The sequence below is a fragment of the Medicago sativa genome, chromosome 6, assembly GCF_051527215.1.
Source record: "Medicago sativa cultivar Bolivia chromosome 6, Bolivia_mono, whole genome shotgun sequence".
In the NCBI taxonomy this organism is placed as follows: domain Eukaryota; kingdom Viridiplantae; phylum Streptophyta; class Magnoliopsida; order Fabales; family Fabaceae; genus Medicago; species Medicago sativa.
Genome location: NC_140754.1, coordinates 12,560,209 through 12,581,775, shown reverse-complemented (window position 1 = coordinate 12,581,775; position 21,567 = coordinate 12,560,209). Strand labels below are relative to the sequence as shown.

At 30.5% G+C, this 21,567-nt stretch overlaps 1 long non-coding RNA gene and 1 pseudogene across 2 annotated transcripts; one reads left to right on the top strand and one right to left on the bottom strand.

Annotated features, from left to right (window-relative positions):
• The first annotated feature begins 5,956 nt into the window (after positions 1-5,956).
• LOC146912900 (uncharacterized) lies at positions 5,957-7,385 on the top strand. Its single transcript, XR_015013200.1, has 2 exons — positions 5,957-6,070; positions 6,174-7,385. It is a non-coding gene; the product is annotated as an uncharacterized LOC146912900 (long non-coding RNA).
• Positions 7,386-8,514: 1,129 nt separating this feature from the next.
• On the bottom strand, positions 8,515-13,234 carry LOC146912899 (putative beta-1,4-xylosyltransferase IRX10L pseudogene; annotated as a pseudogene). The gene is made up of 3 exons (XR_015016542.1): positions 13,176-13,234; positions 9,558-10,274; positions 8,515-9,219 (listed from the first exon to the last, which is right to left on the bottom strand). The product of XR_015016542.1 is annotated as a putative beta-1,4-xylosyltransferase IRX10L pseudogene (transcript).
• Positions 13,235-21,567: the final 8,333 nt, after the last annotated feature.

Here is a 21,567-nt window from a genome sequence, read left to right as displayed (position 1 = left end):
GGTGTACTAAGGAAGAACAATGATATTATATAACAAATATAATATCTTTTTTAAAAAAGTATAACAAATATATAATATATTTCAATGTGGAATTCAGATTTATTCTCCCCACTTTCCTGATAGGAGTTTTTAAGTTGGTTTCCTTACAAAACTCTTATTATTAAGGGTTAATAGTGTTTTTCACCCCTGTAATATAGGCCATTTTTGATTTTCGCCCTTGTAAAATTTTCGGTTTGAAATGCACCCTTGTAAAAAAAAAAATTCTTCCGAAAAACCCCCCTCCAACTCAGCAGATTCGCTTACGTGGCGGCTGACTTGGCTTTTTTTTTCATTTTTTATTTTTTTAAATGGCCAGGTGTAAAAAAAATCCACATCAGATTTTTAGTTTAAAAATATTTAAAAATAAATTTTAAAAAATAAAAAAATCCGAAAAATCATAAAAATATTCAGTTTTTTTTCCAAAAATTTAAAAAAACGAAAAATAATTTTAAAAAAATAAAAAAATCCAAAAAATCATAAAAATAAAAAAGTTTTTTTCAAAAAATTTAAAAAATCAAAAAATAACTTTTAAAAAATTAAAAAATTAAAAAAATAAAAAATAATCAGTTTTTTCCAAAAATTCAAAAAATCGAAAAATAATTTTAAAAAAATAAAAATCAGAACAAATATAAATCGCTGATTTAGATTTTTTTTCAAAAATCAGAAAATATAATCAGATTTTTTAAATTTCTGGAATTTAATTTTCAAAATTACAAAAGAGGTCAGATTTTTTGAAGAAAAAGAAAATCTGAATTTTTTTAAAAATCTGTATACAAATATAGAAAAAATTCAAATTTTTTATTCGAAAATTTTATACCACAATTTTAATAAAATATTGGGAAAAAAATCATTTCATTCCACAAATTATTATTTTTTTTGCCTAATGATTCTAACAAAAATCCATTTTGGGGTCATCGTCGTGGAAAGATTTTATGAGATTTATGATTTATGATTTCTACCTCCTCTAAGGAAGAGCTTAATTATAGGAAAAATGGAATTTCCATGACTTTTATAAAAACCTCTAAATTTGTATTCAGATTTTTAAAAATTAATTTTTTTTCAGAATGTTTTATAAAAAATCTGACCTTTTTTTAATTTTGAAAATTTACTTTTTTTGTATTTTGAAAATTAAATTCCAGAATTTTTAAAAATCTTTTTAATTTTAAAAAAATCTGATTATATTTTATTATATTTTTTCTAATTTTTTAAATTTCCAAAAAAATCTTAATAGTTTTTTTTTCTAATTTTTAAATTATTGAAAAAAATCTAATTTTTTTCCGGTTTTAAAATTTTTTGGAAAAAAAATATGACTATTTTTTATATTTTGGAAAAAACCTTAATATTTTTTCTGAATTTTTTAAAAAATATTTTTCGAATTTTTAAAATTATTTTAGAAAAACTGAATATTTTTATGATTTTTTGGATTTTTTATTTTTTAAAAAATATTTTTTGATTTTTTGAATATTTTTTTATTTTTATGATTTTTTGGATTTTTTTATTTTTTAAAAATTATTTTTCGGTTTTTTAAATTTTTGGAAAAAAAACTGAATATTTTTATGATTTTTCGGATTTTTTTATTTTTTAAAATTTATTTCTAAATATTTTTAAAATAAAAATCTGATGTGGATTTTTTTTTTTACACCTGGCGATTTAAAAAAAATAAAAAATTAAAAAAAGACAAATCAGCCGCCACGTAAGCGAATCTGCTGAGTTGGAGGGGGGGAGGGTTGTTTTCCGGAATTTTTTTTTTTACAAGGGTGCATTTCAAACCGAAAATTTTACAAGGGCGAAAACCGAAAATGACTTATATTACAGGGGTGAAAAACACTATTAACCCTATTATTAATTTTGCTATAATTCACTACCAACCTAAGAGCCCCACGTTTTTTCTTCTCCCGTTGATTGCCTGGTCTACTGAAACTAATAAGCAAGCTATTTTTTTATTTTTTTTGCTTGTGTTTGCTTGATGACATGTGCTAATTATTCTTTACATCTACAACATGGATAATTCGGATATGAAGAAGAATTCTCTGAAAGTGAAACCAAGAGGAATGATAGGAGCCCATGAGAAAGGGAGTTGCAGATATAATACAAGTGGGCCACCGACAAATATTACAAACTGTGACTACATCTCTTTATAAATTTTTAAAAAAACGTGCACAACTATTATTTCTTCTTAGTCAGATAGTATTGAAGCCCAAAATTTGGCGTAGTAAGTATAATGCATCACCGAGAATGTCTCCGTGAGCTTAGCTCAGTTGGGAAGGACAATGCATAATATATGCAAGGTCTTGGTTTCGACTCCCAGACACCACAAAAAAAAAAAAATGCATCACCAAGAAGAGACAAGGATGACACAATTAAGTCAAATGGCACTGTTGTATGTTGTTGTTTCGAGAGTTACCTCTAGAGAAGAGTTGAATATATTGATTATTGATGAAGACGATGTTATATTTTAATTAATGATACATTACTTCAAATCACTATACATTGTTGTTAAATTTCTTTCGTATTTTGCTTCGAGTATTCATTTTATTTTTACTATTACCAAATATATTAAGCTAAAAAGACCCGTGTGACGCACGGGTCACCAATCTAGTTTTTATTCAAAGAAAGAGGCACGAAAACCTATATATATTAGAGCCAAAGTTTGAGAGGTTGGAGCATGAGAAGGATTTTTTTTTTCTTTTTAGTAAATATGATGCAGATGATATACCCTATTTCTTATGTAGTTCTCTGTAACTTTAAATTTACTTGAAGTCGTTCTAATATTTCTGCTAATAAAGCATGGACACGTAATTTGTAAATTAGCTGATTTAGAATCGATGAACATTTACAAAATAGATTATATTTCAAATTTTATTAATAATTATTTTGTGAGCGATAGGATTTTTTTTTTGAGAGGTTGTGAGCGATAGGATGTTACATACTGCTATGGTAGTTTAGTAACATGGAGACACATGTATCCAATTGAAGCAATTTTTCCATTGTTCTTTATAATTATAAACGTGTTGATGAGATCATACGATATAGTATAAAAAAATATATTATTATTATTATTATTATTATTATTATTATTATTATTATTATTATTATTATTATTATTATTATTATTATTATTATTATTATTATCATTCCAAGCTTTGTTTCAAAAGGGGTACAATGCCTTAATGATATTCGTACTAGAAAATTGTACATTTCATTTTTTTCTAATTTTTATCGGATATCAGATTAAGATATGTGTCATCAACAGGTCAAGTTTATGTTTTCGTGAGCTTAACTCATTTCTCCACATTTGAATTGTGTTAGCTTCAACCACTAGACTATCGAAAAGAAAAAAAAGTATGGTTTAACAACAGTTGTTTTAGATATAGATATTTTGGAAACTTATGGTTTTAATTTCATAATTATGGTTTCTGTAAAAAAAAGTCATAATTATAGTGATTATGGTGGTTCACAAATGTATAAATTTTTAATCATGACTTCCATTGTTTTTATTTATTTTTCATTATAATTACGTATGATATTAGTGTGCAATTTTAAGGAGGAGTTGCAGCAATTCTTGGATCTAATTAGACAACTAAATATAGAATGTATTTGCTATTAAAAAAAAAAATTGGTGTTCTTTTATCAAAAAAATAAATAAATTTGGTGTTCAAAGAATTCTGATGTACAAATTTAAGGAGTTAAAGAAGGTAAATGTCTACTCTATGAGTAAATTTGGTGTTGATGCAAATCTTGGATCTTATCGGACATAAAACAAATTTGCAAATTTTGCTATTATTTTAATTTATTTTAATTAGGCAATATCTTGATTTGCATCAATATTTTGATATTAGTGTTTCAAACTGTGATAAATATTTTTTTGTTTACTGCATGAAGACTAATGATGTAATTATAGAAAAGCAGCAAGTACAAACCAGTAGCATTTTGTGTCACAAGTATGGAGAGTAGTAAGGTTTGGAAACTTGCAAAGTAGTGGTCCCTTGGGTCCTCAAATTTGTGGCTGAGATTTCATAATGCTTCAGAGTGAATCAAAATCTTGCTAAACTCTGGAGTTTGACAAGCTCATCAATTATCACCTATGTCTTCAAGTACAAGCATCAACTACATTCAATTATATTTTCTGCCACACACAGGTTTCTGTGATTCTATTTTGGACTGCTTGATAAAACCATTTTCACAATATTCCAGTGTGACCGTGCACGCAAATGTAAATGCCCTTCATATTTCATCATCGAGGAACACGTAATAGGAGTACCAATTAGGAGGTCCATGGTTCAAACCTTCGAAACTAATGTAATCCACTAACATAGTAACATTTGTCTACAAAAAAACAACCGACCTTAACATTATTTTCCAAAATACAAATTCAAGTATTTATGTATGATGACATGTGACTAGTCTTGTACAGTTAGTTGTATGTAAAAATGTCATATAATATATAGTTATTGTGAACATTTCAGGTGTCATGCAATTACAAAAAAGTGTCAGAATTCATTAAACATGATCTCATTGTGACTTCTTTTCTAAGAAAAGTAATAATTGCGTGATTTATCTTTGGAATTGGGTGAAAGCCTCTGAGAATATATCATAGTACATGTTAACAAAAAAAAAAAAAAAAAAGATTAGTTGTTGGAACATCTTAAGAAAATGGGTAATAACTCATAAGGGTGAAAATCTTCATAAAAATTTATTAGTAGCTGAGATCAAATTTGGATGTCATACATAATGCTTTTTGGATGTATCAACTTATACTGTATATTGGACTACTCTTTGATTACTTTATATTTGAGGAACTTTGTCACGATTCTAATATTTGATTTGATTCAGTGTTATAGAGGAAGCAAGAACCCGTGAGCTATTTCTGTGGTAAATTAGGTACACCCAGAAATTCTCACTTTCCATTTGCCCCACCTATACAGCAACTTATTATCACATATAGTATATAGTATTACTAAAATTGATAAAATACAAAATCTAGCTTGATAAACAAGAGTAATTGATGAATAAAACACACTAAGGTATCCCGTGAACTCTCCTCTTTCACAGTTCAATTATTCAACACCCCACCCCCTCACAAACTCAAGAAAAAAGTTTTTCAGCATAAAAGTCTTATCCTTCCAAGTGACTTTAGAATATTGTGGATTTCAATGATTTGGTTTTTTTATTATTTAAGAAAGTTTGTTTAGTTATGCATCGATGGTCCAAATGAATCCTTATGTCTTTATTAACATTTTTATAATCTTTCCTTTTCTTCATTCACATTACATTGATTTTTTTGAGAGGATTCACATTACATTGATGAGAAGTTGTTTTGGCCTCTTATCTTCTAATGAGAAATGTAATATGATTTTTACTAGTGTAGGATGTGACCCCCTTAGTATGAATGATGTGACCCCTTAGTATGAATGATCCTTGATCCAAGCCCATAGACTTGGCTATTTAATGTGTAACTTTCTGACATGAGAGGCTATGAAAAACCATAGTTGGAATTTAATCTGATCGATAACTGTAGAACCTACTATCATTGGTGCTTTCATCAATACACCCAATGCCTCCCAAAATCACTAACCCCACCCCAAAGGACCTCGATGACGCGATTCAAGCCACAAACCAAAGGCTTGATGAGCTGATTCAATCCAACCAACAATCCATGAATGCTTTGATCGGCCAAATGCACACCAGAATGGATAACCAATATCAACTCATGGATTCCAGATTCAACACCCTCACCACCATGCTTCGGCTTGATGAGCTGATTCAATCCAACCAACAATCCATGAATGCTCAGATCGGCCAAATGCACACCAGAATGGATAACCAAGATCAACTCATGGATTCCAGATTCAACGCCCTCACCACCATGCTTCAGGAGAAATTTGCTTCCCTCACCATACCACATCCACAAACCTGTGTTACTACTGGACCATGTGTTTGTGTTTCTGATAGTGAAACGGTTATGGATGGCGAGGCCGCCGTGAAATTTGTGTCTAGTCCGGAGATGTGGGAGGGAGAAGCAGGTGCGGTGGTTACTACTGGACCATGTGTTTGTGTTTCTGATAGTGAAACGGTTATGGATGGCGAGGCCGCCGTGAAATTTGTGTCTAGTCCGGAGATGTGGGAGGGAGAAGCAGGTGCGGTGGTTACTACTGGTAAGGTTTGTGGATGTGGTATGGTGAGGGAAGCAAATTTCTCCTGAAGCATGGTGGTGAGGGTGTTGAATCTGGAATCCATGAGTTGATCTTGGTTATCCATTCTGGTGTGCATTTGGCCTATCTGAGCATTCATGGATTGTTGGTTGGATTGAATCAGCTCATCAAGCTGAAGCATGGTGGTGAGGGTGTTGAATCTGGAATCCATGAGTTGATCTTGGTTATCCATTCTGGTGTGCATTTGGCCGATCTGAGCATTCATGGATTGTTGGTTGGATTGAATCAGCTCATCAAGTCGAAGCATGGTGGTGAGGGTGTTGAATCTGGAATCCATGAGTTGATATTGGTTATCCATTCTGGTGTGCATTTGGCCGATCAAAGCATTCTGGTGTGCATCTGGAATCCATGAGTAGTAACCACCGCACCTGCTTCTCCCTCCCACATCTCCGGACTAGACACAAATTTCACGGCGGCCTCGCCATCCATAACCGTTTCACTATCAGAAACACAAACACATGGTGGATGCTGGAGAAGGATGTTAATTAATATGTTTAGTTTGTGGCTCTATGTGGACAAGGAAAAATGGCTAGACAATATGAAAGTTACGATGAGTCTTGTAGCGACTGTAATTGCTACAATTACATATCAAGCTGCCATAAACCCCCCTGGTGGGGTTTATTCCACGGAAAAAATTACCAAAAGGTGCACCGTATGTGCTGGTCAGGCTGTTATGTCAGTGGTAGATCCTGAGGCATATTCTAAATTTTTGAATACCAACGGCATATGTTATTTGGCTTCACTAATAGTTATTTTCCTTCTCGTGAGTGGATTTGTGGGTTAGTCTTTATTACTGCATGTCATCTATCAAGTATAATCTTTTGGATCGTAAAATACATTCAAAAGCAGAGGAAAGAAAAGGAATCTTCTGCACCTCAATGAGCATCTCAAAAAAAAGTGTTTGTGTCATCCTAGACTGTCTTACTCTATTAGCAGAATTGGAAAAAGTTTCTGTTTCTTTTGTTAGCAGGAAAAGGAATTTAGCAGCTCACACTCTAGTTGGTGTAGCATCCTCTGTTGGTAGTAAATCTTGGGTGGGAAATGTCCCTTACCAAATTAATTATATCATTTGTAATGACTTTGTTTTATCTTAATGAAAGTTGTCTTTACTGTCAAAAAAAAAAAAAAAAAGAATGACTTAAGAAGGACACAACTCCTCGATGATGACTTGATATGAACCTGAGAATGACTTAAGACTCGTCAAAAAGTAGTTCGGATTTAAGATTGGAAGCATCTTAGCAACACTTCTGATTATGCAAAAGATTGACTTAGAACCAAAAGTTCAGATGCAATCTCAGTAAGAAAATGATCAAAATTCTTCAATCTCAAGTATCAAAATCTAGATCAAATTGAAGAATCATGACTTCATAATGGTACTCGAGAGTGGTAAGCATCATAACTTCATGATGGTACTTCATAATCATGACTTCATAATGGTACTTTAGATTCATGACTTCAGATCAAACCTTAATATCGAAATTGGCACATTATATTGAAGTACGTAATGAACTTCAAATCTAAGTTCTCAGTATTAGATCGAAGTACAAAATAAACTTAACATCAGACTTAGATTTAAGTTATGCACATCATATCAAAGTACACACCAAACTTCATACGAGACTTCAAAATCACAAATGGGAGCGTTAGTTCAAGAACCAATGGTAACCACTTGAAATCCAATAAATTCTAGAATTAGAAGAAGCACAGATGATAAGATTTGGTCAAGTGTTATCGATACAAAACACAGTGAGATGATCAAAATTCCAACTTCCATTATTATAAAAGTCATTCAAAAGATGAGATTCATTAATATGAACACATGGAACCAAGTTACAAAGGTCAATGGTACCAAAGAGAAACTTCATAGTTCACCTGCCCATTCTAATCTTGAAAATTGATTTCACCACCTCCACAATCTTAGTAATAGCCTTCCAAACACGAGGCGCCTGGAATCATGGTAGCATCTAAAATATGATCACCCTTTAAGTGCTTAAAGGATAAAAAGGTTCGCCCACAATTAATCTGAGTCATGGATTCAATCTCAGAAATGTTTACCCAGAATTAAATCCTAGTTTCCTATTGTGATGCAATTACTTATATCATCAAATTTTTGTCAAAAATAAAATCAAATTTGTTTACAAATTTTTGATACTTTGATTATCCAAAGCCGTGACCCAAATTACCTAATCTGGTATGCAGCACAAAAAAGAGAACAGGCACTCCTACTAGACCAGTGAACAAGTTTTGAAAGCATGCTATAGAGTATAGAGCAATCATGCTACAAGTTAGATTATAGTATCTAATGAATTGTGTGCCAAAATATCAAAATTTACAATGTCAAAAAAAAAAAAAATAGACACCTATTTACCAAGCCTTATTTTTATGAACATTTAGGGAGGATAGACCAAGACATGTAAAATTATCCTAATCATCTAAGAAAACTACTACAACTGTTACCAAGGTTTAAGGTCACCGACATGGCCAGCAGTCCAATTCAAGCTTTTCTCCCCTGGTTTCAAGAATACACTCCTGTCATGAGGCAACTTCCGCACAAGTTCATTTAGAACTTGATGGAAAGCGTCTCCAGCTTGAGCAGGTTGAGGGAATAGCATTGCTTGTTTCATGGAAGGGTTAGCAAGTAATCTCTGTTTCCTTAATATAACTTCTGGTGGGATCGATGTGAGTATGGTATCCAACTTAGGAACATCTTGCTCATCAACAAACACCCCAATATCTTCCCATGGTATTGCGTCGGCAAACGGCAGAACAATATCAACTGCAATAATAACAGGGATGCAACCAAAATACCACAGCTTCAACCAATCTTGGGCTCCAAGGGGCCCATCCAAGTGGGCATAGACAAAACTCAGCTCGTTGCATGTCCTCATAATATGTTGTTGGGTGCTCGGTAGAAATGTCAAATAGTGGATTGTCCTTAAAGTTCTCCCATACTGCTGCTCTTGCACCTCTGTAAAATTGAAAATCACAGCCAGTTTGAATAGTCAGGATTATTTGTTGTTATAAAAACATCTATGCATGCACCGAAATTCATGCATGCATCATAATTTTTGAACAAACCAATTTTATTTAGGTCATCAATATTGAATATAATTAATCTCACCATGCTTAACCAATTTTAATAACGACACAAAATGCAATTATATATTTAAATAAATCAAAATCATTATCTGTCGCCTTTTCAGAGTAGAAGGATGAGCCGGCTTTCTTATGCACACATAATATGATGATAAACTAAAATATGCCTATCAAGCCTCATTTGAAGTTTGAGCTTGTAATAAGATCTACCTTGCATAGTATCCACCTTCAGGGTCAATTCCAACATCATAAAACAGTCCTCGAAAGTATACAAAAATAGACCTGGGGATCTTATCAGGAATTAGGTGGGAATGCATGCATTTTCTGTGGTGGAGCATATGGAGGAACAGTAATTGAGCCCTCTTTCAAGCACACATGATTTCTCTGACCAAATGTTTGAACCAAGGTAGCACGCACGCTGTAGCAGTGGAAGGATCCCTCTTTCAATTGCCTCCTCTTCCTGAAACAAGTTGAAGAAATAAGTCATGAGGAACCACAAAGAAATGGTCCGCCCCCTCTGTTCGGTTCCAATAGGGCCAGTTTGAAGAAATAAGTTGTATGGCACTCCTCATCATTCGTGGTGATTTAAAGGGTAAAGGGAGGCCATTTGGTGTCAAGTCACAGGTTGTGTAGACAGGAGGATAAAACCAATCAGCCTCTTCAGGGTTAAGGGTTCGGACAGCACTAGATAAGAGAAACCGATGCATAAAGATCTCAGCAGCAAACATATGGGTGAGGCATCTTGGGTCCTTTTGCAGAATTTGCTTGTTATATTTACTTGGAAGTTCATAAACAAAAACCTTCAACCTTCCAACTGGATCATCTTCCAATTCATCGCCAGCACTACCTACAATTGGTTCAACCACAACATGCTTAGTAACCTCTTCACTAATAAAATGAAAATATACTGATTTTAAAATAATCAAACTCACAGAAAATTAAAATTAGAGTATTTGACTCCACTATTTCTCGAGAAATAAAATTGCTTAATTCAACCAATTAGAAACAATACACAAGACTGGCTTATAAACGACTTAAAACTCCAGGACCCCGGGGATGTGCTTTTGTTGTATATTACTCCCTCCGTTCCTTTTTAAGTGTCACTTTTGAAGAATTTTTTTGTTCCTATTTAAGTGTCACTTTACATAGTTCAATGCAACATTAAATGTTATTTTACTAATATTACCCTTATTTATTATTGTGGAGGGAGAAATATATGTAATGAGATATTAAATAAATAAGGTTATTATAGTAAAAATAAAAATTATTGTATCAAAAGTAGCAATATTTATTGATTGTCTTGGTTTGTGTAAAATGTCAAAATGTGACAATTAAAAAGGAACGGAGGTAGTATCAAACATGATCAAGTAATTTAATTCTTGGGTAAAGTGGGGGAAACTCTGAAAATACTTGTATTTTGATTTCACTATAAACATTGAAACTCCGAAGCCAGAAAGCCCCGGGATTCAGCAAGAATCCCTAAAAGATATGTCTTAAAATACATTGCATTTGCATCCGCACTTACGTAAGAGGTACACCATTGGATATATTAGATTAGCATAACTTTCATGTTTTCATTGGAAATCAAGCACGACCTATTAATTATCCTAAGGTCTCAATTTGCTTGGATTATCTTTGAAGGTTCACCACCTATGAAGTTATACACCTTCCAAACTCTTAAACTAGTTGCCACTTGCCAACATTTGAAGTACAGACACGATATGAGAATTCACATATCAAATAAGGGCATTCAACATTCCTTGAAAAATACAAGATATGATACGTTTAGGATAAATATATAAAAATAAATAAAAAATTCACATAATGTGATATATTACTGTGATTAAAAAAAATCCAAACTAAGAACATGTCTCTTAAACATTAATATTATGGGCTTAAATAGACAAACCGTCCCTGTAATTTGGGCGAGTTTTGATTTTCGTCCCTGTAAAAAAAAACAAATTTAAATACATCCCTGTAAAAAAAAATTTGTTTTAAAAAGGTCCCTGGCTCCACCCAAACGTTGAAGTGGCATGGTTTTGGCCACGTGGCAGTTGCTGACTGTGCAACTTTTGCCACGTGGCGCTGACGTGGCATGCCACATAATTATTTTTTTTTTAATTTTCAAAATTCTGAAAATTCTTTTTAAAATTAAAAAAATCTGAAAATAAATTTAAAAATCATAAAAAAATTAAAAAAACTGAAAATAAAATTATCGATTTTTATTTAAAAAATATTTTTTTTCAAAATTCTTTTTTTTTTAAATTAAAAAAATCTGAAAATAAATTTAAAAATCATTAAAAAATAGGGAAAAAACCAAAAATTAAATTCTATATTTTTTTCAAAAATTCTGAAAATCCTTTTTTTTTCGAATATTCCGACAAAACTGATTACTCGAACATCAAGCCACTCTCAAACTATTTCAAAACTGATTACTCAAAACTCGCCGGAATATTATTTTTTTGAAATATGAAAAAAAAATGGAAAATTATATTATTTTTTAAAATCAGAATATATAATTTCGAAAAATATTAAAAAAATCGGATTTTTTTCAAAATTGTAATATTAATTTCGAAAAAGAATTTTCAGAATATGATTTTTAAAAATCGTAATATTAAAAAATCAGAATATGATTTTTAAAATTTAAAAAAAAGAATTTTCAGAATTTTGAAAAAAAAATGTATTTTTTAATTAAAAAACGAAAATTTAATTTTCAGATTTTTTTATGATTTTTAATTTTATTTTCAGATTTTTTAATTTAAAAAAAATTTCAGAATTTTGAAAAAAACGTATTTTTTAATGAAAAAACGAAAATTTAATTTTCAGATTTTTTTTATGATCTTTAATTTTATATTCAGATTTTTTAATTTAAATTTTATTTCAGAATTTAGAAAAAAAAAAGTATTTTTTAATGAAAAAAAGAAAATTTAATTTTCAGATATTTTTTATGATTTTTAATTTTGTTTTCAGATTTTTTAATTAAAAAAATTCAGAATTTTGAAAAGAAACGTATTTTTTAATGAAAAAACGAAAATTTAATTTTCAGATTTTTTTATGATCTTTAATTTTATTTTCAGATTTTTTAATTTAAAAAAAAATTCAGAATTTTGAAGAAAAAATAAACAAAATGAATTAAAAAGAATAAACAAAAATTAATTATGTGGCATGCCACGTCAGCGCCACGTGGCAAAAGTTGCACAGTCAACAACTGCCACGTGGCCAAAGGCATCCCATGTCAGCAAAAAAGTGGGGTCAGGGACCTTTCTAAAACAAAATTTTTTTTACAGGGATGTAATTAATTTTTTTTTTTTTTACAGGGACGAAAATCAAAACGCGCCCAAATTACAGGGATGGTTTGTCTATCTAAGCCTTATTATTATAAGAAATTGCAAATCACCATCTTCAAAAAAATTCAACCATGTAGATAATTTTAAAATTAAAGAAGTAATGGAAGTTTGAAAATGAGTGAAGAAATGATGAAGTGATGATATAAATTGATTCAGTTGCAACTAATATATAACTAGAAGGACCAAAATAAAATGGTGATAATCATGGCATAAACTGCATTTGTTGCAACATTCATCATAGCTGTTTTGTGAGAGATTTCTTAGAAATGGGATTTCAATGGAATTAGCTGGAAGGAAAGGGAAATGGGTTGTTCAGAGAAGCAATAGAGACAGGTTATAAAGAGTGAGGATGCAGTAAAGAAGAGAAAGTAGCGATGTTGAAATGGAAGAGTGTGGAAGAAGAAGGTGAATTTTGCTGGTTTAGAGAGATATTGTAATTGTGTAAGGTTTGATAACAAGTCAATTTCACACTACCATTTACGCACCAAAATTCAACTTCTTCGCCTCTTTCTTGGCTTTCAACTTTAATTCAACCTTCATTTTTATTTTGCTATGTTTTTTTTTGGGTTAAATATGTTTTTGGTCCCTATAAATATGTCAACTTTTCGTTTTAGTCCCTCTAAAATTTTCCTTCAACTTTTAGTCCCTATAAAATTTTCAATCTTCACTTTTGGTCCCTCTTTTAAAGTAAACTCATATGTAGAATTCATATTATTTAATAAAATTTTCCAGAAAAATTCAAAATATTATAAGAATCACTCCAAAAAAAATTCAGAATTTTTTAACAAAACATGAATATAATATGAATTTTTATATGTTTTAAGGTTAAAAATTCATATTTAATATGTGTTTTGTTAAAAAATTCTAATTTTTTTTAGGAAATTTTTTTAGAATATTTTACACAATTCTGCACAATTTCATTAAAAAATACAAAAATTAAATTAAAAATAGGGACCAAAAGTAGTGATTGAAAATTTTATAGGGACTAAAAGTTGAAGGAAAATTTTAGAGGGACTAAAACGAAAAGTTGACATATTTATAAGGACCAAAAACATATTTAACCCTTTTTTTTTAACCTCCGGATTTCGGAAAGAAGGGATCTAATCCTGAGTTCATTTTAGGGTTAAATATGTTTTTGGTCCCTATAAATATACCAACTTTTCGTTTTAGTCCCTCTAAAATTTTCCTTCAGCTTTTAGTCCCCCAAAAATTTTCCATCTTCACTTTTGGTCCCTCTTTTAAAGTAAACTCATATCTAGAATTAATATTTTTTAATAAAATTTTGCAGAAAAATTCATAATATTATAAGGATCTCTCCCAAAAAAAATTAGAATTTTTTAACAAAACATGAATTTAATATGAATTTTTATATTTTTGACGGTTAAAAATTCATATTTAATTTATGTTTTGTTAAAAAATTCTAACTTTTTTTGGGAAAGATTTTTACAATATTCTACACATTTTTGCACAATTTCATTTAAAAAATACAAAAATTAACTCAAAAACAGGGACCAAAAGTAGTGATTGGAAATTTTATAGGGACTAAAAGTTGAAGGAAAATTTTGGATGGACTAAAATGAAAAGTAGGTATATTTATAGGGACCAAAAACATATTTAACCCTTCATTTTAATTGTTACTTTAAAAAAAATTATAGGTCTCAAAATAATTTTCATTTTAAAATATTTTTTTTGTCATTTTAAAATATCAACTCAACATTTATTATATTTTTCCACTAATATACTCTTATTTATTGAATTTCACTCTATTTAACTACTATACTAACTACAAATAACAAGGGTGTTCTAGTAAATTACACAAATTTTACCATTGAAATCAACTCAAATAATCATTTCCTTAAACAGGGTGCACAACTCTAAATCGACTATTAAAATAAGATTTAGTGAAATTCAAAACAGATTGAGTGGATGGAAACATCAGTGTCTTAGCTTGGCTGGAATACTTACCTTCTGTAAATCTGCTCTTAGTTTCATTCCCTACTATCACATGCAGTATGCCAAACTTCCAAAGACTTTGTGTGATGAGATGGAGAAAATACAAAGATGTTTCTTGCGGGGTGGCAATGACCACACTCGTAAGCCTCGTTTAATCAGTTGGGAGAAAATACAAAGATGTTTGTTGCTTGCCTAAGATGGATGAAGGTCTAGGTATTAGGAGCCCTCATCAAATGAATGAAGCCCTTCTTATGAAAATTTCGTGGAACATTATGAATAGTCCAGATGATCTTTGGTGCAAAGTCCTTTATAGTAAGTATGGTAGAGATAAAGATCTTCGAGTTTATATCAGCATGCAACCTTATGACTCGCCTTTGTGGAAGTCCTTAGCTAGCATTTGGGGCAAGTTCCAGAACCATGTCATTTGGAAATTAGGAGATGGTATGCATATAAATTTTTGGTTGGATAAATGGATGCCTAGTGATCGTTCTCTCATGAACCTGTCTACTCAACAAACAATTACCCTTGCATTAAAGATGCTCTAACAGGTGCAGGAGATTGGGATATCAATTTTCTTGCCACCCACCTTCCTCACAACATGATGAATCAAGTTGTGGCGATTCCAGCACCAAAGGACATGGATGGCCCATATGCAATAGGGGGATTGGAACCAATACTCGTCACTTCACTGTACAAAGTGCCTACAACCTCCAACGAGAGCGTAACATTTCCAATGAGGGGAGTTGGAAAAGCATATGGGATTGGAAGGGTCCTCACAAAATTCAAACTTTCATGTGGATTGCGGCCCATCAACGTCTCCTTACTAATTATCGTAGAAGCAGATGGGGGATTAGGGTGTCCCCCACTTGCTCAATTTGTGGAAATGAAGATGAAACGACAATCCATGTGCTAAGGGATTGCGTTCAAGCAACCCAAGTTTGGATTAGGTTTTTAGCATCTAATCACATTACTGATTTATTTTCTTTGAATTGCAAGGATTAGATATTCGAGACCCTAAACAACAAATTTGCAGGAGCACACAAAAATGGTTGGCAGACCATTTTTATGGTGGTGTGTTAGTACTTATGGAAGTGGAGGAACAAAAGCATATTTGAAGAAGGTTTTCAGCGTCCCAACAATCCTACAAATGTTATTCTCAAGATGGCAATGGAGATTGATAGCTCCGAACAAACACATGTGATTGGATGATCTCATCAAAATGATATTATTTTCATTGGGTGGAAATGGCCTCATGATGGTTGGGTCAAGCTCAACCGTGATGGTGCACATAAAAGCTCAATTAACCTTTCCGGATGTGGTGGCCTTCTTCGTGATAGCGATAGCAATGACATTTCCGTATGATGACCCACAACTTCCCAAACACGAGACTAAGACTTAGGTAAAGTGATTGATAGATGCATTCATGTACGTTGAAGGTATGGAGCTATATTTTGTACGATGATCCAGGATCAGAGATGGTAAAAAAAAAATGATGAAGAAAAAAAATAGAAGTTCAATGGCGTTATATCAATTTAATCCACATGCTTTAGTTACATAAAATTAAAATTACAATGACTTTCTTAAAAGTTTAACGTAGTTATATCAATCAATAAAAGTATAACGAAGTTATATCAATTTAATCAATAAGCTTTAGTTACAAAAAATTAGAATCAGAATGACTTTTTTGAAATGTGCATGAAACTATAGTAATTAGAAACTTATTTAACCCTATTTTTTTTTTTTTTGAGAGCTTATTTAACCTTAATTTTTGTTTATTGTAAAAGATCTCACAATATAAATTGGTTTAGACCTCTAAATTTGTTAAATCAACCCTAAACCAAATGTTAGAAAAATTCGACCGGTCATTAAGCCTCGTTAAACTGGTGGAGACTCCGACTTTATTAGTTTGGCTGGTCTGTAAAAACAAAAAAATTTAACAACATAGATCAATATCGTAGACCATTTGGATATAAAAGACTTTTTTTTTTTAAAGGAAGATATGAGAGACTTAAAAATATTTTAATCTAATAAGAGATGTTATATGAGACGAGTGTTTTTTTTTTGCGCAATATATATGACACGAATACCTCTAAAAAAAATATACGAGACGAGTGTTTTATGAGAAAGATTAGTTTAAAAGAAAAAGTAACCAAATACTAATAAGAGTTTGTCCATAGCAAATAATTTTTTAAAGTTATTATATGAGACGAGTTCAGTAACTTATGTGCTCCACACAAATTAAATGTCCAAAATCTGGTGCAATTAGTATTGATGGATAGAAGAATGGACACGTGTAGGTGGATGACCACAATGACCAAATAAAATTTAATAGTAATCGGTTTCTTTAACCACCAGATGAAGACCAGTCGCTAAAAAAATAAGTGGTGGGTCCTATCACTAAGTGGATCTCACCATCATTAATTTTTTTGCGTCTATCTCTCTCCAAATTGCATCAAATGGAACAAATTACAAATGGAGAGGATCTTAACCCATCTAATCTAGGCCACAAATTTTATCAACTAATTTTTTTTTATAGTACTCCTCTGTTTCTTTTCGAAGTGTCTGTTTCTTTAAAAAAAATATTATTTCTTTTTAGTCTATCATAAATTTTATCCGATAAAAAATAATATCAAATTAATTGCTCACATAACAAATTAATTCATCATATTGAAGGACCAATTTATCACATGTATGAAAGTACGATGCACTAATATGATATTATTTTTTGTCGGTGATAGATTGATTCGTAAGAAAATTAGGAAGGACTAAAATGAGTTTTTGTTCTTTCTTTCATTTGTCGTTTTGAAAATTCAAAATTAAACTTCATTTGCCTCATTATAAAATGTCACAATTGAGTTGTGCATAATTCTTGAGAAAATGATTATGGTAGTGTTGATTTTATTGATAAAATGAGTTTCATTTACTAAACTATTTTGTTTTCAAATTAATAAACTAGTAGTTTTTAAGTCTCTCACACAATATTTTATAATGAGGCAATTAAAAGTGCTTTGGACAATTTAACATTGAGGTGTTAGGTCCAAAAGTGATTATGAGATCAAACAAGATTACTTACGCACATTTTCTTCTTTATGTTTTTCAGTTCAAGCCTAATTTTATAGATAAATATTTTATCAACGATATTAGAAATCAAATAATAGATCAATTTCGTCATAAAACAAGATTGAATAACACACCTATAAACCCTAGTTTTGAGAACGGTGAATTTAGACTTAACAACTTAACATTAAACATTCATATAAACATTTTTTAATTGAGTTTGATGAAAATAAGATAATAGTGCAGATGTTTTATCACTTAAAAAACTAATTTGTAACCAAAAAAAATCAAAGTACTAACTTATATAGTTATATTCATCCAGGATTGATTTTATTTGTATTTGCCGTACTGGTAGTTAGTGTTATGGAGCGGTGCTATTTGTATCATGCATTAGGGTTGTTTTCAAATTCATTTGTAACATGTACTTGGTCTTTTTTCTTTTTTTTATCCTTAACACTCTTTCTATTGTACCGTCAGTGGCGGATCCAGGACCCTGAATCAGGGGTGCAAATTTTTTAACTTCATTAATTATTAATATTATGAATTTTAATATATATATATATATATAGGGTTAATTAAGTTTTTAGTCCCTATAAATATTCACAGTTTTGTTTTTAGTCCCTACAAAAATAAAATCACACTTTTTAGTCCCTGTGACATTTTCCTTAAGCACTTTAGGGACCAAAAATGTTGATGAAAATTTTTGACAGGGACTAAAATGCTGATAGAAAAATTTTATAGGGACTAAATATGTTGATGGAAAATTTTATAGGGACTAAAAAGTGCGATTTTATTTTGTAGGGACTAAAAACAAAATTCTGAATATTTATAGGGACTATTTACTTAATTAACCCATATATATATATGTCTGTGTGTGTGTGTGTAACCAATGAACAAGTAAAATATGTTATTATTCACTATAAACAAAATATGTTATTGTTTCAAAAAAAATAAAATATGTTATTTAAAATAGTAAGTAATTTTTTCAAAAACAAAAAATAATAATCATGTTATTTCAAATATTATGTCTTTTTTCCTTTCAAAAAAATATTGTCTTTTTTTAAAAAAAAAATTATAATTTGATTTTATATAAACAAGGTTATTTATGCCACACATAATTAACGTCAACAAATATAATTTTATATCACATAAAATAGTCCACATAATTTAATTTTTTGTCACACATTATTTATTTTTTTAATCAAATTTTAAAAATTGCTTAGTTCCTTCTCAAATTTAATGTGGCAACATATGAAAAAAAGAAAACGTAGGAGCGAAAACAAATTGAATTCTGCTCTTTACCCAAACAGTTTTGCTCACTCCCAAAGTAAAAGTCCAAAATGCCCCTACGCAACTTAACTTGCGCTAGTGTATTTTGCGCGCATGTTAAGTCACGCTACGTGACTTAACATGCGCTACGTGATAATTGATCAGAATACACTAGCGCATGTTAAATTGCGTAGGGGCATTTTGGACTTTTACTTTGGGAGTGAGCAAAACCATTTGGGTAAAGAGCAGAATTCAAACAAATTAGCTGTGTAAGAAACAACTATGTCCAAAAGATTTTTCTAAAGCCCATTATTTAGTACAAAATAAATAAATAATAAAACAAATGATTTATTGTTATTAAATTATTTTCGTGGGGTCCACAAATTGGTCACACAATACTCAACAAAAAGTATCAACAATTACTAGGTAATTAATCTTGGCCATCCAAATAAAATACTATTATATCAATGGCTAAAAGTGCAACTTTCCATCATGGAAAAAACTATCCATTCCCATACTAAACCTCACCGAAACTTATTTCACACATGTGTTTAATAATGTGTTGTTTGATCATTTACCTTCGAAAACAATAAGTTGTCATATTCATTAATTGACATAGAAGCAGATCATTGAATGCATGTACAAAATAACTGTAGAGTTAGTGCATAGAAATTAAACCCTTTTTCTTATTAATTTAAACTATAAATTTACATTTGTGTTACTTTTACTCAAAACCAATAAAAAATTGAAAATTTTAATTATTTTTAATTAATAATCTCATTAAATTTTATGATTTTTGACAAATTGTGAATTCAAGATTTACCAAAAAGAATTCAAAAGAGTAATATCATTTACATTCTATACAATTAAAAAAAATAGAACTAGAGAATAGAGTGAAATAATTCCTCTTAAAAAAGGAGGAGAAAGATTTTTGTTTTGAATAATATACATCATCTAACTTATGTTTGCAAAGATATAGAGTAAAAAATGTGTTTGATTGGTGTAGTGGATGATTAATTGTAGATGCAGTGCAGTCATATAACATGAATTCGATACTCCTGTTATTTTTGTTTTTGGCTTTTATTTAAGTGATAAAAATTTCCAAATAATAAAATAAATAAATAATAACACTTGAAAAGTCAAAACATCTTTAGTACTATCAGTGGCACATGTGGCGTCAGTATGCACACCAAACAATGCAGAGCCTGTGCGTGTTAGTCATACCAAGTCTTGGATGAGGTGGTGCAAAACAGAAATATCAGGGTGTGCAAATAACAATGAAAGCAAGAAAACTGATGCAAATTTCAGAAATCCAGGGTGTGCAGGTGCACACCCTCAATGCTACCTAGCTCCGCCCCTGTTACCGTGATAGATAACATCATATTAATATTAGGGTTATTTTTTTAATATCTCGGTTTCTAATAAAAATAATTGGAAATATTTATTTCTTATTATTTTCTGTTTGAAACCGATTAAGAAAAATCTGTAAAAAAATAAGTACTTGTATAGTGAGAAAATCTTCCTTGGACACAAGCATAACACATCATTCTTGGACACAACGAATGAAAATTTGACACATGTCAAAATCTTTTAAAAAGCAGTTTTTATAAAATCCGGCTTAAAAAGTCTAAAATAAAATAATGGAATTTATTATAAGTCCAACGGGAAAACTTATCCCTCAACCTTTTATTTTATGTCCCAATTATCAAGACATTACCTTAGTAAGAGCACAAATTAGATGGTGTGAACAAACGGCTGATTATTTTTTACAAGAATACTATAATCGCCAAGGCAATGTTAATTATTTTATATATAATGAATATATAAAAATGGCTAAAGATTTAAGAGATAAACTAAAAAAAACTAGCTAGATAAGATGAGTGAAGAACAAAATACACTCACAACTAAAGTCAAAGCTTTGATTGACGAAACTAAGAAATTAAATGAGAAATTTGAAAAACAAATTTCTTTTCTCGAAGCCTTACCTCAAATCTTTAAACAAAATAGTTTATTTACAAAAGATTATGAGCAAGGATTAGAAAGACCCCATGAAACTTGGGTAAATATGGAAAAAGATTTTCCATGTTATGACAAAAATGAGAATCATAAATATCCTCACATATATCATTCTTTTAATCATCAGTTAAATAATATAACTGATATGATTAATTATATTATAAAAAATTGTTGTTGCAAACAACATCATTCTCTTCAACTTAGAGGGGGAGAAGAATAAGGAAAAAATCGAAACTTTATTTACTCACTATAAAAAATGAGTATAGAAGAGAATATAAAGTATCAACTCGAAAAACTTGACCAACTTATGGCTACTTTAGACATAAGTGAAAAAGATTCTATTAAGGAAGAACCTGAACCTAAAGAATTAGATAATTATGTCTACGACTTTAGTTCTGATGATGAATCTAAAGACGATGGAAATTTCGTCAAACTAGAAGAATTAGAAATGGGCGAAAGCTCAGGAACAAAAAGAGGACCCTCTTATAATTGGAATACAGATTTCCATAGGGAATTTTCCAAAGTCAAATACCAAAAGGTACCCATGAGTTATGTTCCCAAGCATAGTGTAAACGATG